Source organism: Phycodurus eques, chromosome 1, assembly GCF_024500275.1.
Source record: "Phycodurus eques isolate BA_2022a chromosome 1, UOR_Pequ_1.1, whole genome shotgun sequence".
NCBI classification, from domain to species: Eukaryota; Metazoa; Chordata; class Actinopteri; order Syngnathiformes; family Syngnathidae; genus Phycodurus; species Phycodurus eques.
This window is the reverse complement of record NC_084525.1, coordinates 44982876-44997360: the sequence shown is the minus strand read 5'-3', so window position 1 is coordinate 44997360 and position 14485 is coordinate 44982876. Positions and strand designations below refer to the sequence as shown.

Here is a 14485-nt window from a genome sequence, read left to right as displayed (position 1 = left end):
AAAGCTTCTGATGTCACTGATACTGTTGTATTACTGTTTTTTATTGTTGTCTTTTGTTACTGCTTTTTGTTGTCTCTCCTCTCTCTGTCCCTCCTGTTTAAAACTGAATACTAGAAGGTGTTATTATTATTGTCTTTCGTTATGTTTTTTTTTTTTTTTTGTCTGTCTGCCCCCTCCGGAATTACAAGGTAGCAGTTGTTGTTGCTGTTGATGTACTTTGAAATTGCTGTTTGTTGTCTTTCTCTGTCCATCCCATCTCAAAGTACATACAGTGGAACCTCGATTTAACAGCTCCCGGATGTAACGAACAGAAAATAGTGCCCAAAAATCGTGTCAAATTCACCTATGTTAGTTAGTTGTTAGTTCAAGAATTGGCCGCTGTTGTTTACTGGTGCCGTGGCGCAATACAGGTATAGGCAGAGACTGGGAGACACGCGTTTCAAGGTCATAGATATCCGATATGACTATATCCAACTAAAACACGTGCCTACGGGGTGGCCATGATGAATGAGGCAACATTTCCACATGGCTGCCATGATGGCAAGTGTTCATCTATTATAGTAGCATATCTAGCACAGTGTTCTGCGGCGCAGAGAGAGCTCACATGGCTGGCTGCGGTGTTAACGCAAAGAGGAATACGACACACAAGTCAGTGGAGTCTGTAAGATGCTATTTTTTTTTTTGGTCAAACTGTTCAAACAAATGCAGATCGCAGTTCGATGATAGACTTTGTGGTCATGTCATCAGAATTGCGGCCGCATGTCTTGGACACTTGGGTGAATAGACGGGCGGCGCTGTCAACTGATCACCACCTGGTGGTGAGTTGGCTCAGATTATGGGGGAAAGATGCCAGTCCGACCTGGGAGGCCCAAATGTATTGTGAGGGTCTGCTGGGAACGTCTGGAAGAATCCCCTGTCAGAATGAGTTTCAACTCCCACCTCCGGCAGAACTTCATCCACGTCCCGGGGGAAGAGGGGGACATTGAGTCCAAGTGGACCATGTTCCACGCCTCCATTGCTGAGGCAGCCGACCGGAGCTCAGGCCGTAAGGTGGTCGGTGCCTGTCATGGCGGCAGCCCCCGAACCCATTGGTGGACACCAGCAGTGAGGCATGCCATCAAGCTGAAGAAAGAGTCCTAGCAGGCCTTTTTGGCCTGTGGAACTCCTGGGGCAGCTGATGGGTACTGGCTTGCCAAGCGGAATGCAGCTTTGGTGGTCGCTGAGGCAAAAACTCATGAGAGGAGGTGTTCGGTGAGGTCATGGAGAACGACTTCCGGACGGCTTCGAGGAAATTCTGGTCCATCATCCGGCGTCAGAGGAGGGGGAAGCAGTGCACCATCAACACTGTGTATAGTGCGGATGGGGAGTTGCTGCCCTTGACTCGGGACGTTGTGAGTCAGTGGAGAGAATACTTCAAAGACTTCCTCAATTCCACCGACACGCCTTCCCATGAGGAAGCAGAGTCTGGGGTCTCTGAGTTTGGCTCTGCTATCGCTGGGGTTGAGTTTACCGAGGTGGTTAAAAAGCTCCTCAATGGCAAGGCCCCGGGGGTGGATGAGATTCGCCTGGAGTTCCTAAAGGTTCTTGATGTCGTTAGGCTGTCCTGGTTGACACGCCTCTGCAACATCGCATGGACATAGAGGACAGAGCCTCTGGATTGGCAGACTGGGGTGGTCCCCCTTTTTAAGAAGGGGGACTGGAGGGTGTGTTCTAACTAGAGGGGAATTACACTCCTCAGCCTCCCTGGTAAGGTCTAGTCAGGGGTGCTGGAGAGGAGGGTCCATCTGGAAGTCGAATCTCAGATTCAGGAGGAGCAGTGTAGTTTTTGTCCTGGCCGTGGAATAGTGGACAGGCTCTACACCCTCGGCAGGGTCCTCGAGGGTGCATGGTAGTTCGCCCAACCAGTCTACATGTGTTTTGTGGACTTGGAAAAGGCGTTCGACCCTGTCCCTCGGGGAGTCCTGTGGGGGGTGCTTCAGGAGTATGGGGCAGTGAACCCCCTGATACGGGCTGTTCGGTCCCGGTAAGACAAGTGTCTGAGTTTGGTCTGCATTGCTGGCAGTAAGTCGGATTTGTTTATGGTGAGGTGAAGGGCCAAGGGTGCGATTTGTCACAGATTCTGTTCATAACTTTTATGGACAGAATTTCTAGGCGCAGCTGAGGCGTAGAGGGGGTCCGGTTTGGTGGCCTCAGTATTGCATCTCTGCTTTTGGCAGATAATGTGGTTCGGTTGGCTTCATCAAGCCGTGATCTCCACTCTCACTGGAGCGGTTCACAGCAGAGTATGAAGCAGTTGAGGTGAAGATCAGCACCTCCAAATATGAGACCATGGTCCTCAGTTGGAAAAGGGTGGCGTGCCCTCTTCAGGTTGGGGATGAGATCCTCCCCCAAATGGGGGAGTTCAAGTATCTCTGGGTCTTGTTCACGAGTGAAGGAAGAATGAGGCGGGAGATCGACAGGCAGATCGGTACAGCGTCTGCAGAGATGCAGACTTTGTATTGGTCCATTGTGCTGAAGAAGAAGCTAAACCAAAAGGCGAAGCTTTCAATTTATCTACGATCTACGTTCCTACCCTCACCTATGGTCACGAGCTGTGGGTCAAGATCCCGGATCCAAGCAGCTGAAATTAGTCTCCTCTGCAGGGTGTCCGGGCTCTCCTTTAGAGATAGGTTGTGAAGCTTGGTCATCTGAGACGGGCTCAGAGTAGAGCCGCTGCTCCTCCACATTGAGATGAACCAGATGAGGTGGCTCGCACATCTGATTAGGATGCCTTTCTGTGGAGGTGTTACGGGCATGTCCCACAGGAAGGAGACCCCAGACTAGACCCAGGACACGCTGGAGCAACTACGCTTCCCGGCAGGCCTGGAAACACCTCGGGATCGGGATTTTTTGCGTACCCTTGAGGCCGCAGCGCCCGTAGAGTTTGCTAGCCCTGCCCTGTGGGCGGGCCGGCCCTGGGACAGTCTGATGTCATTATGAATTGAGGGGGTGACACGGTGGTCGACTGGTTAGCACATCTACCTCACAGTTCTGAGGACCTGGGTTAAAATCCGGCCTCTTCTGTGTGGAGTTTCTCCCCGTGCCTGTGGGGGTTTTCTCCGGGTACTCCGGTTTCTTCCCACATCCTAAAAACATGCATGCTAAGGTTAATTGAAGACTCTAAATTCCCCATAGGTATGAATGTGAGTGCGAATGGTTGTTTGTTTATATGTGCCCTGGGATTGCCTGCCGACCAGTTCAGGGTGTACGCCACCTCTCACCCGAAGATAGCCGGTATAGGGTCCAGCACACCAGTGAGGATAAGTGGTACGGAAAATGGATCAATGGATGGATGAATTTAGTGGGTACCAGTGCTATCTGCGCCCTTGTCGGCGGCACCTCCTCACCAACTCACGACCGCTCCGCCATGCGAGGCTCGCCGGGGCCTTTCATAATAACAAGATGGCGCTCTCTTCTGAGAGTGTGCAGGTGGAGGAGGTTGACTAAAGCAATGAAAAAGACGTTGACTTTCAACCACCACGTCTTATATAGTGACACTCTCACAGTGTTAGAGGAAGCCTTAAAACAGGGACTCGTGCAAGACCCGATGACATTTTTATTCATGACCACTGAAAAAAAGGTTGGATATGTGACCATTTTAGTCGCAGTCTCGAGGACTGAAAGATATGTTGAGAAATAATTAAGTTATTATGTTTTCCTCTAATTTGAAGGTGTTTTTTGACCAGATTTTCTGGAGGCAAAAGCATTCCCCTAAAAGGCCGCTCACCTCCCTCCTCCACACACACACACACACACAATTTCCCAAATTCTTGCTGCATTGGACTCAGTTTTAAGTGGCCAGTCCAACCACACTTTGCATTTTGACAGACGGACATTTTTGGGAAATCTTGTCATGTTGCTAATGAATGTTATGAAAGCCGAGATGATAAAATTACCCACGTGTCTTGCATCAAAACTGCATGTATCATGTTTTTAACAAACTGATCCGTGTCAAAATTGGTAAAGAATTCAAAGAGTTATGATTAATTTATTGGAGCCAAACAAAGTCGCCTCAATACAAGTGCACTTATATTGCATTCATGAATGCAAAACATGAAGGTGAGATGGCTGGGGAGTCCCGGTTAAAGATGGCGGCAAGAGATGGTTCCGGAGACGGAACCATGGCAGCGCTTCTTGCATAGACCCTAAAAAAAGCAGCTACTACACAATACTTTTTCTTTCACAAGCCTTTTTCCTTTTTTCAGCAGGGGTTTTGTCTCTTTTTTCTCTCTTTCTGTCTTCACCAGCTTCGCTAACAGTGGCAACGAACAGGGAGCCATTTGAGAATCTTACCAACAGTTAACGTCAACGCTAACCAGTCTATCATGGAGAATCCCAGCTACCGTGCTGAACAACCTCTGAATAGGAAGACGGAAGATTAATCTACTTTGACTGAAGATTAATTTAGTTCACCAGAGACACAGGCTAGCGTCCTCCACTCGATTGACAAGAAATTATCAATTCCAGTCGACTTCCTGTGCTCAAAAACAGTTTGGAGTTTACACAAGAAGTTTGTATGAAATAATGCTGCGTTTCGATCAAGCATGATGTCAACAGCGGAATTGAAAACTGGATGGAATATAAAATAATGTAAGAAAAAAATCCAGCATAGACTAGCAAGGTGAAAACCATCAAAAACCAGCATAAGATGTTTTTTTTGTGTTTTGGTGCTGGTCTTGCTGGTGAAAATCAGCTGGTCTTCCTGGAACCAGCATGATGGTCTTGCTGGTGTCACCAGCAACCAGCATGGCACCAGAATGCTGATTTTCATAGTGTCACCAGCTACCTGTAGGGCAACAGCAGCATGCTGGTAGCTGGTGACACCTGTAAAACCAGGTCTGACTGACATAGTTGTATGTCAACCAGCATTGACCAACAACCTACGTTGACAGTAGCAAACATGTTTTTGAGCTCCTTAGAGATTTTCTTGCACATTTAAAAAATAAAAATCCTACAACCCTAATTCCAATGAAATTGGGACGTTGTGTTAAACATAAATTAAAACAGAATACAATGATTTGCAAATCATGTTCAAACTATATTTAATTGAATACACTACAAAGACAAGATATTTAATGTTCAAACTTATAAACTTTATTGTTTTTAGCAAATAATCCTTAACTTAGAATTTTATGGCTGCAACACGTTCCAAAAAAAGCTGGGATAGGTGGCAAAAAAGACTGAGAAAGTTTGGGAATGCTCATCAAACACCTGTTTGGAACATCCCACAGGTGAACAGGCAAATTGGGAACAGGTATAAAAGGAGCATCCCTGAAAAAAATCATTCACAAGCCAAGATGGGGCGAGGTTCACCTCTTTGTGAACAAGTGCGTGAGAAAATAGTCAAAGTTTAAGGACAATGTTCCTCAACGTACAATTGCAAGGAATTTAGGGATTTCGTCATCACGGTCCATATCATCATCAAAAGGTTCAGAGAATCTGGAGAAATAACTACATGTAAGCGGCAAGGCTGAAAACCAACATTGAATGCCTGTGACCTTCGATCCCTCACTGCATCAAAAACCGACATCAATGTGTAAAGGACATCACCACATGGGCTCAGGAACACTTCAGAAAACCAATGTCAGTAAATGCAGTACTGCGCTACATCTGTAAGTGCAACTTGAAACTCTACTATGCAAAGCAAAAGCCATTTATCAACAACACCCAGAAACGCTGCCGGCTTCTCTGGGCCCGAGCTCATCTAAGATGGACTGATGCAAAGTGGAAGAGTGTTCTGTGGTCCGACGAGTCCACATTTGAAATTGTTTTGGGAAATTGTGGACGTTTTGTCCTCCAGGCCAAAGAGGAAAAGAACCATCCGGACTGTTATGGACGCAAACTTCAAAAGCCAGCATCTGTGATGGTATGGGGCTGTGTTAGTGCCAATGGCATGGGTAACTTACACATCTGTGAAGGCACCATTAATGCATACAGGTTTTGGAGAAACATATGCTGCTAGCCAAGCAACGTCTTTTTCATGGACGCCCCTGCTTATTTCAGCAAGACAATGCCAAACCACAGTTTCTATGTGTTACAACAGCGTGGCTTCGTCGTAAAAGAGTGTGGGTACTAGAGTGGCCTGCTTGCAGTCCAGACCTGTCTCCCATTGAAAATGTGTGGCACATTATGAAGCGTAAAATACGACAACGGAGACCCCGGACTGTTGAACAGCTGAAGCTGTACATCAAGCAAGAATGGGAAAGAATCCCACCTGCAAAGCTTCAACAATTTGTGTCCTCAGTTCACAAACGTTTATTGATTCTTAAAAGAAAACGTGATGTAACACAGTGGTAAACATGACCCTGTCCCAGCTTTTTTGGAACATGTTGCAGCCATAAAATTCCAAGTTAATGATTATTTTCTAAAAACAATAAAGATTATCAGTTTGAACATTAAATAACTTGTCTTTGTAGTGTATTCAATTAAATATAGGTTGAACATGATTTGCAAATCATTGTATTCTGTTTTTATTTATGTTTATCACAACTTCATTGGAATTGGGGTTGTATTTAGGCAACACATTTATTAATACTCATGATACATCTCTGGCAAGGGTTAGCTGGTGTTATGGTCTGGTACTTTATTCAACACTGTGACACAGTAAAACTGTTCCGGCATAAAAGGGATACAGATCCTCCATTCTGCTTGAGATAAGAGCCAAACAGGACAAAAAGAAAATAATAATTTGTGTGAAATGTCTCAAACAGGCGGCACATCTGCCTCACAGTTCTGAGGTCCGGGGTCCAAATCCCGGCCCCACCTGTGTGGAGTTTGCATGTTCTCCCCGTGCCTGCGTGGGTTTTCTCCGGGCACTCCGGTTTCCTCCCACATCTCAAAAACATGCATGGTAGGTCGATTGAAGACTCTCAACTGCCCTTAGGTGTGAATGTGTGCGAGAATGGTTGTTTGTTTTATATGTGCCCTGCGATTGGCTGGCGACCAGTTCAGGGTGTACCCCGCCTCTCGCCCGAAGATTGCTGGGATGGGCTCCAGCACGCCCATGACCCTAAGCGGTACAGAAAATGGATGGTTGGATGTATCAAACGAAATAAAATATCAATAAAAATAACATTGAATAACAATTAACAACAATAACATCAACACAATCTTAGTGGTTTTACATGTCCCCGGATGTCATTGAGAGGGGGAGAACCTCTGACTTAGTCAATTTTTTTTTGTTTAAATGTATTATCTTCTCGGTGATGCACCGTCCACATTGTGTCACCCGAGCATCCACTGTTGCCTCATCTGAGCTGAGAAAGACAAACACACAATGACTGCCAGTTTAAATTTTTTTTTTTATCTCCCCTGACCCCAAAATAATGTAGACTTTACACCGATCTGATCGGCCGATAATTATCATTTTATGCTGCTCGACCGATCGCCTCCGCAAAAGACATTTACTCCGCGTCGCCGTCGTGTACAGTATCTTTGAATCCAAAAGCTAGTTTATTTTTAGCCTTGTTGCCTGTGTCTTTTGGTGTAGTACTGTAAATATCTGACAACCAATAAAGTTATTTTTTAAAAAGACATATCGGGGGTTTGAGACAGACAACACGTAATGGGCGCATCAGACCACAAGCCAAATTTGGTCTTTCACGATTGCACATGTCAGACTACTGGAATAAAATCTTGTATTCTGATACCACCGGATCCCATCTTTTACCATCACTGGGCTTTATCTTGTTCTGAGGACAGGGGTTCAAATCCTGGCCCCACCTGTGTGGAGTTTGCATGTTCTCCCCGTGCCTGCGTGGGTTTTCACCGGGTACTCCCGTTTCCTCCCACATCCCAAAAACATGCAGGGTAGGTTGATTGAAGACTCTAAATTGCCTGTAAGTGTGAATGTGAATGTTTGCTTGTTTATATGTGCCCTGCGACTGGCTGGCGAGCAGTTCAGGGTGTACCCGCCTCTCACCTGTAGATAGCTGGGATAGGCTCCAGCACGCCCGGGATCGTAATGAGGATAAGTGTGCAGAAAATGGATAGATGGGCTTTATCTTGTCAACTCAAACGCCGGCATTCTGTTGCATCACGCTCTAAAGTTTCCGTGCGTGTGAAGTAATTTAATTACAATAATTTAACTACAGTAAGCTATGAGCCATTATTTCTGTAATGTTGGTTTGTCTAAAATGCTAGAGAATACTTTTGAAGATACTCGGTATACAGTACACAAGTATATACAGTAAATGAACAAGGTTTTGAAATAGACATTGCTCTCTTGTGATCGGCTTGGTCATCGGTTATCGTTTTTTTAAAACTCGCTGATCGGCCACAAAAATCCTGATTGTGTAAATCCTAAAATAAAGTCAGTCAAAGTTCGTGCTACTATGTCCGGCGATGAGAAAAGTCACTGTCACAGTTAAATGCCCGTTAATTGTAATTGGGAAATAAATATACTGTCGTTCCACATGACTGCAAGTGATTGATGTATAAATAATTTATCTAAACATATTTTATATTGCATGGAGTCTAATTAGATGTCACTTTGGCTTCCAAATATGGCATGGATGGGACACATTATCCATATCCCATCACCTCTCCTGCGCAAAATGTCTTTCTGTTGGGTGACTATAAATCAAATGTTTCTTTTTTAAATTGACTGTATGGCAGCTGCGGTCAATGGAGTATGGGGACGTAGGTGACCAAGGGGGAAGCGCGCCGGCATCCAAGTTAAGCTCCGCAAGAGAGGATAGAGATTGGCGGTCCCGTCGATCCACCTCGCAAATCTACGCTCCCTACCCAACAAAATGGATGAGTTTCGTCTTCTGACAAAGACCAGTAAAGACTTCGGATGTTCCGCCGCCCTGTGCTTTATGGAAACTTGGCTTTGTGAGGGCATCCCCGATAGCGCCGTAATGCATCCCAGCATCGATCTACACCAGGCAGACCCAGTCATGGAGTTATGGAGGAAAACAAAATGCGGCGGGATATGCTTCTATATCGATGGAAAACGGTGTACTGACGTCACGGAGCTCAGCACACACTGCAGCCCGGATTTAGAGACGCTGTTTTTGAACTGTAAGCCATTCTCCTCGCCTCTGGAGTTTGCATCTTTCCTTCTGGTTTCTGTTGTGTTTAAATTCCTCCTTAAGCTAACACGACTGCCGCACTGCTGTCGCTCACTGAACAAGTAAACGAAATGGAAAAAAAAAAAGCACCAAGACACCCCTCATTATTCATGGGGACTTAAAGCTAAACTCAACCACAAACTCCCTAAATACAAGCAGCACAGCGACAGTTCTACCAGGGAAAATAACATTTTAGACCACTGCTATACTACGCTAAATAACGCATACCGTGCCATACCTCATGCAGCTCTGGGCTCATCTGATCACTGGTTAAGTCACTTAATACCAAAATACAGACAAGAACTTAAATCCACAAAGCCAGTGAAAAAGTGGACCAACTAAGCAAAGCTAAAACTTCAAAGCTGTCTAGAATGCACAGACTGGAGTGTCTTTGAAAATTCAACTGGCAGCCTGGATGAATATACGGACATTGTCACATCCTATAACAGCTTCTGTGAAGAGGTGTGTGTACCAACAAAGTCATTCCACACGTTCAATAACAACAAGTTGTGGTTCACTGCCAATCTTAAGCAACTTCGCCTGGCTAAAGCAGACGCATATCAAAGTGGGGATAGGCCCCTGTATAATCACGCTAGAAACCGGCTGACTAAAGAAATTAACATTGCAAAAAGAAACTATCCAGTAAAGTTAGAAAAACAGTTTACCGCTATCGACTAAATCAGTCTGGCATGCATTACCATCGCTAACACATTACAAGCGACCAACCCACCCAAGCTGTGCACAATAAAAGACTAGACGACGACTTAAACACCTTCTACTGCAGATTTGAAAAGGACACTTTCACACTCTGCGTAGCTTGACGCGCACACGGAAAAATTTGTTGCTGCGTCGAACGCCGCGGAGATCATCTCTCGTGATTGGTCTGTTTTAGTCAAATGCTGTGATGACGTACTCAGCGTGCCCCTTGGTTCTACATACCATTTACGCCGCCGCCTTCTCGACCGATTTTGCAGCATAATTGAACGTGTCATCTAGGTCCACTTGTTCTAGCAGACACTGTTCCACGGTGGCCATTGTTGTTGCTTTGTTCCTTGTTACTGAAATGAATGTAAAAACGGCTACCGGAAATGACCTGAAAAATGCAGAGGAAACCCCACCCTGTGGTGTCCTAGCCATCAGCCGTAGCGACACCCCCGACTTGGAGGTGAACTGCAGTACATTTTCAAAACGTGGGTTGCACTCGAGTATAAAGGCAAACTACGCGCGGGATAACTTCAGTGACCTCAGCGGTCGCCGTCCACGCGAGTATAAAGAAGCCTTAAGACGTTAGCTGCCCATATTAACACCACAGAGGAAACAAGCTAGCAGCTAACTCCAGTAGACTGTAGTAATCTTTTGTATAACAAAAAAACTGACTATTTTAGGTTTAACGTTCGCTTATCAAAACAGCAAGTGAGTTCAGTGAACCTCATTAGATATTTTTTTAATAGACGAAAAAATGGCAGTGTGTTTAAATAAATTGGGTTACCGTGTGAATCCTCCTTGAAAAGCAGACGTAGTCGATTTGAGCGCGCAACTGCCCGCTTTCCACCGGAAACAAATTTGAAGTCTCCTTCTTGAGTTTGATTGGCGGTTGGCAAACTAGAGTTAGGCGCATTACCGCCATCTACCGGATTGGAGTGTGGATTGTGGTCAAAAAGCATTATTTTGACAAGAGCAGTGATTTTCAACCTTTATGGAGCCAAAGCACATATTTTACCTTTAAAAAATCTCACAGCACATCACCATACATAAATGTCACCAAAATTGGATACAAAAGTCATGTATGTATGTTCTGCCATCTAATCGAAGAGCATTTATTTGTTCTGTCTGTCACTATATGTTGCTGGCATCGATAGATGAACACATATTCAGTATTTGTTTTCAATAAATAATTTTCTGATTAATTTAGTGAAATTTGATAATTTTCCGTGGCGCACCCGAAAGCTCTCATGGGGGAAAAAAAGGTTTGTTGTTTTAACTAAAAAGATTTTTTCATTTTAAAAAAGTGATTACAAGTTGCCTTAATGGATGACGATTTAATTTAAGTTTAAAGGAAAATATTATCACTATAATGTACTTTCGGTTTTCATTTACCCACTTTCAGTTTCGCTGGTTATATACACACACACACAGATATAGAACACTAGATGAAGCCTGGCCTTCGAGAGCGATTTGGAGCAAAGTGCAGAGTGGCCTTTATGAGGGAGTCCTACGATGTTCCCGCCCCGCCACTCAATTCATTTTTATTGAAACTTCACTTTGGACATAAGCACACAAAAAAATAAAAAAATAAATCATAACTCACATTTTTATGTGGTTTGTTTTGTCAGAAATGTCTGATATGTGGCGGTACGGTGGACGACTGGTTAGAGTGTCTGCCTCACAGTTCTGAGGACCGCGGTTCAATCCCCGGCCCCACCTGTGTGGAGTTTCCATGTTCTCCCCGTTCCTGCGTGGGTTTTCTCCGGGTACTCCGGTTTACCAATGTGAGTGCGAATGGTTGTTTGTTTGTACGTGCCCTGCGATTGGCTGGCAACTAGTTCAGGGTGTACCCCACCTCCTGCCCGATGATAGCTGGGATAGGATCCTGCACACCCGCGACCCTAGTGAGGAGAAGCGGCTCAGAAAATGGATGGATGGATGTCTGATATGTGGCTATGATACAAAAAAATAGTGTGCATTGAAAATGTTTTTCTTTTTACTGAACAAGTTTTTTTTTTTTTTACTTTTAAGGAGATAGTAGGTGGATCTTTTGGTGGACACCTTGGGTGGTGTAGTGTCCTCCAGACACACTGGACTGGTGTTGCGATACCGAAAGGATTATTTTTAATATATATTTTTTTTAAATCACTATGCATTGATAACGACGTATTATTTGAAATGCAACATCAGATTTGGATGGGACTGCTTTTGGTGGAGACCTGGGACCATGTACAAAGACTTGCGTGGATTTCCTCCTAAAACATGGAGTACGCTCAAATCCAGAAAACGTCGTACGCACAAAAATATTCAGATGTATGAACCTCTGCGTACTCATGAATCCAAGCACATTTCCTTCGTACATTCCAATCAACGTGGAAATGAGCGCACATTGGAGTAGCCGACTCCTCCCTGTCGACGCCCATATTTGAATATGCAAATCATATTTAAATGAACCCTGCACCTGAGATGCCAATCGCTGTATGATCAGAAAAAAAGGAAACTGAGCAAGGTAATGAAGAAAAATATTTTTTCTGAATGTGAAGTTGCTCAATGAAGTGGAGGCACGCAAGAAAATCCTCTTTGGCACGCTGTCCTACGGCGTTAACAACACGCGAAAGAGGAGCGAATGGGACAGCGCGTGTGCGGCTGTCAATCCTGTGGAGACAGAATTGCGCACACACACGCTGAACTGAAACAAGAAGTGGTCAGACATTAAGGTGGATGTGAAGCGGAGGACAGCTGCCCACCACCAAAGTGTGGCCAAAAAAAGGCGGAAGAACCGACGCGGAGGGCCTCACCCGTTTGAGGAGAAAACCTCTGCAATCATGGGTGACGCTGCTCTCTCAGGGGTGATGGTAGAACATGTGGCTGACTATGATCACCCCACAAGGTTAATACCATGTATTTTTAGAACTCATAACAAATGTGTTCATACAGTAACCTACACTCAGCCCTGTGAAATAAAGGTTAATGTGTAAATGTTCTATGTGTGGTATTTGGAATAAATCTTTTGACTTCAAATAGAAGCACATCAGCATATCAAAGCGGATATAAAAAACTTTGACTCCTTTTTGATTACTCAATTTATTATTTTAATACACAGGAGAGGACACGGACATTGACAAAAAAAAAAAAAATCACGTTTTCTTTTTTAGGAGAAGAGGGGTAAATTATGTCAATATAAACACATTTTAATCATGTGCAACCGATGTACATGTTCAAATGAAGTAAATTCAAAGGACTTTTTTTCAGTGCATGTGCTGGAGTCACGAAGGGATAGTGAGGGCAATAGGCGGCATAAATGATCACCTTGATCAATTAATAGGTGTCGTCACAAATATCAGTGGTTCATTAAATACACTGGTTAACAAATTAATTCTCAGTCCTTGCCTCAATTGCATTCCATTGTTGCCGGGCATGAATTGTTCATCAGTGCTAATTGTTCATGTGTCTCTGATGTCCAGATTTTGTATAACAGTTTCCCAGCATCACCTCTAAGTGTCGCCAAAGCACCAAACGCTGCAGAAACGTGCGTACGCCAGCCATGCAATTGGTTAGCCAATATCAGCCGTAGCGACACCGCACATTTCCACGGTCATGTCACTCTTGATACATCTGAACTTTGCCGTGAAAAAGATCGGACGCCACGTTTTTGTGCGTACGCACCTTTTGTACATGAGGCCCCTGGAGTGCTGTAGTGTCCCCCAGAACTGGACTGGTGTTGCGATACCGAAATGATTACTTTTCATCCTTTTTAAAAAATCAGTTTGCATTGATATCCACGTATTATTTGTAATACTTTTACTTTGAAGGTGGCTTTCGTCGCTTGTTGGCGGCTTATTACCGTAATGTCTATTATACACAACATTAGGGGCGGCTGGTTTGACCGCAGTGTTTCGGAGAAGTCCTGAATACATTACACCGTCAATCTAGTTAGCTTTACAGATGTCACAACACACACATCTCCTTTAAACACGTGTCCATTTAGGACGCGCTTAGCAACTATTTTGAAAACATGTTAGTTTAGTTTGACGGTAACTGGCCACTGGGATAGTGGTTAACCATAAAGTTAGCATGCAAGATTGCAAGCTAAGAAGTTTGTTGACAGTTGCTAGTCGATTTTTCACTCACCCCGGGCTGGTCAGCGTAACCGCCACTCCTCCCCTATCTTTGTTCCGTGAGCTCTAATATAAATTGGCTCACTTGAGTACCGAATGGAACAAAAACCTAGTTGACTGAACTCTCTCCCCCCTCCCCCGCACGTTCACGCGCGTCATCGAGCACAGCTGAAAAGATTCTTGTTTATTCATGTGCGATAGGTTTTTCTGCCGGCAGCAGTTTTTATTGAGGACCAAGCGTGCCAAAAAAATCAATAAATGCATCATGAAATAAATTCATAAATGTGTCATGAAGTATTTTCTTTATTTCTGTATTGATTTAATTATTTCAATAAGTATTTATTTATTCATTCCATTTAGTATTTTATTTATTTATTTATTTAAAAAAATATATTATTTCAATATTTATGTATTCATTTGTTTTGGGGATGTGGGAGGAAACCGGACTACCCGGAGAAAATCCACGCAGGCACGGGGAGAACATGCAAACTCCACACAGGTGGGGCCGGGATTTGAACCCCGCTCCTCAGAACTGTGAGGCAGATTTAG

The 14485-nt window shown here is 44.3% G+C and overlaps 1 protein-coding gene across 3 annotated transcripts in view; it reads right to left on the bottom strand.

Moving 5' to 3' along the window:
* snx21 (sorting nexin family member 21) overlaps positions 1–14034 on the bottom strand; it is a 36806-nt gene extending 22772 nt beyond the window's left edge. For 2 of the 3 annotated variants that reach the window (XM_061694064.1, XM_061694080.1), the window contains exon 1: positions 13950–14034. The gene's annotated coding sequence lies outside the window, so the exon portion shown is untranslated. Of the gene's footprint in view, positions 1–10052; positions 10378–13949 lie in introns of those variants that run through there. The other variant, XM_061694072.1, reaches the window with a different exon arrangement.
* Positions 14035–14485: the final 451 nt, after the last annotated feature.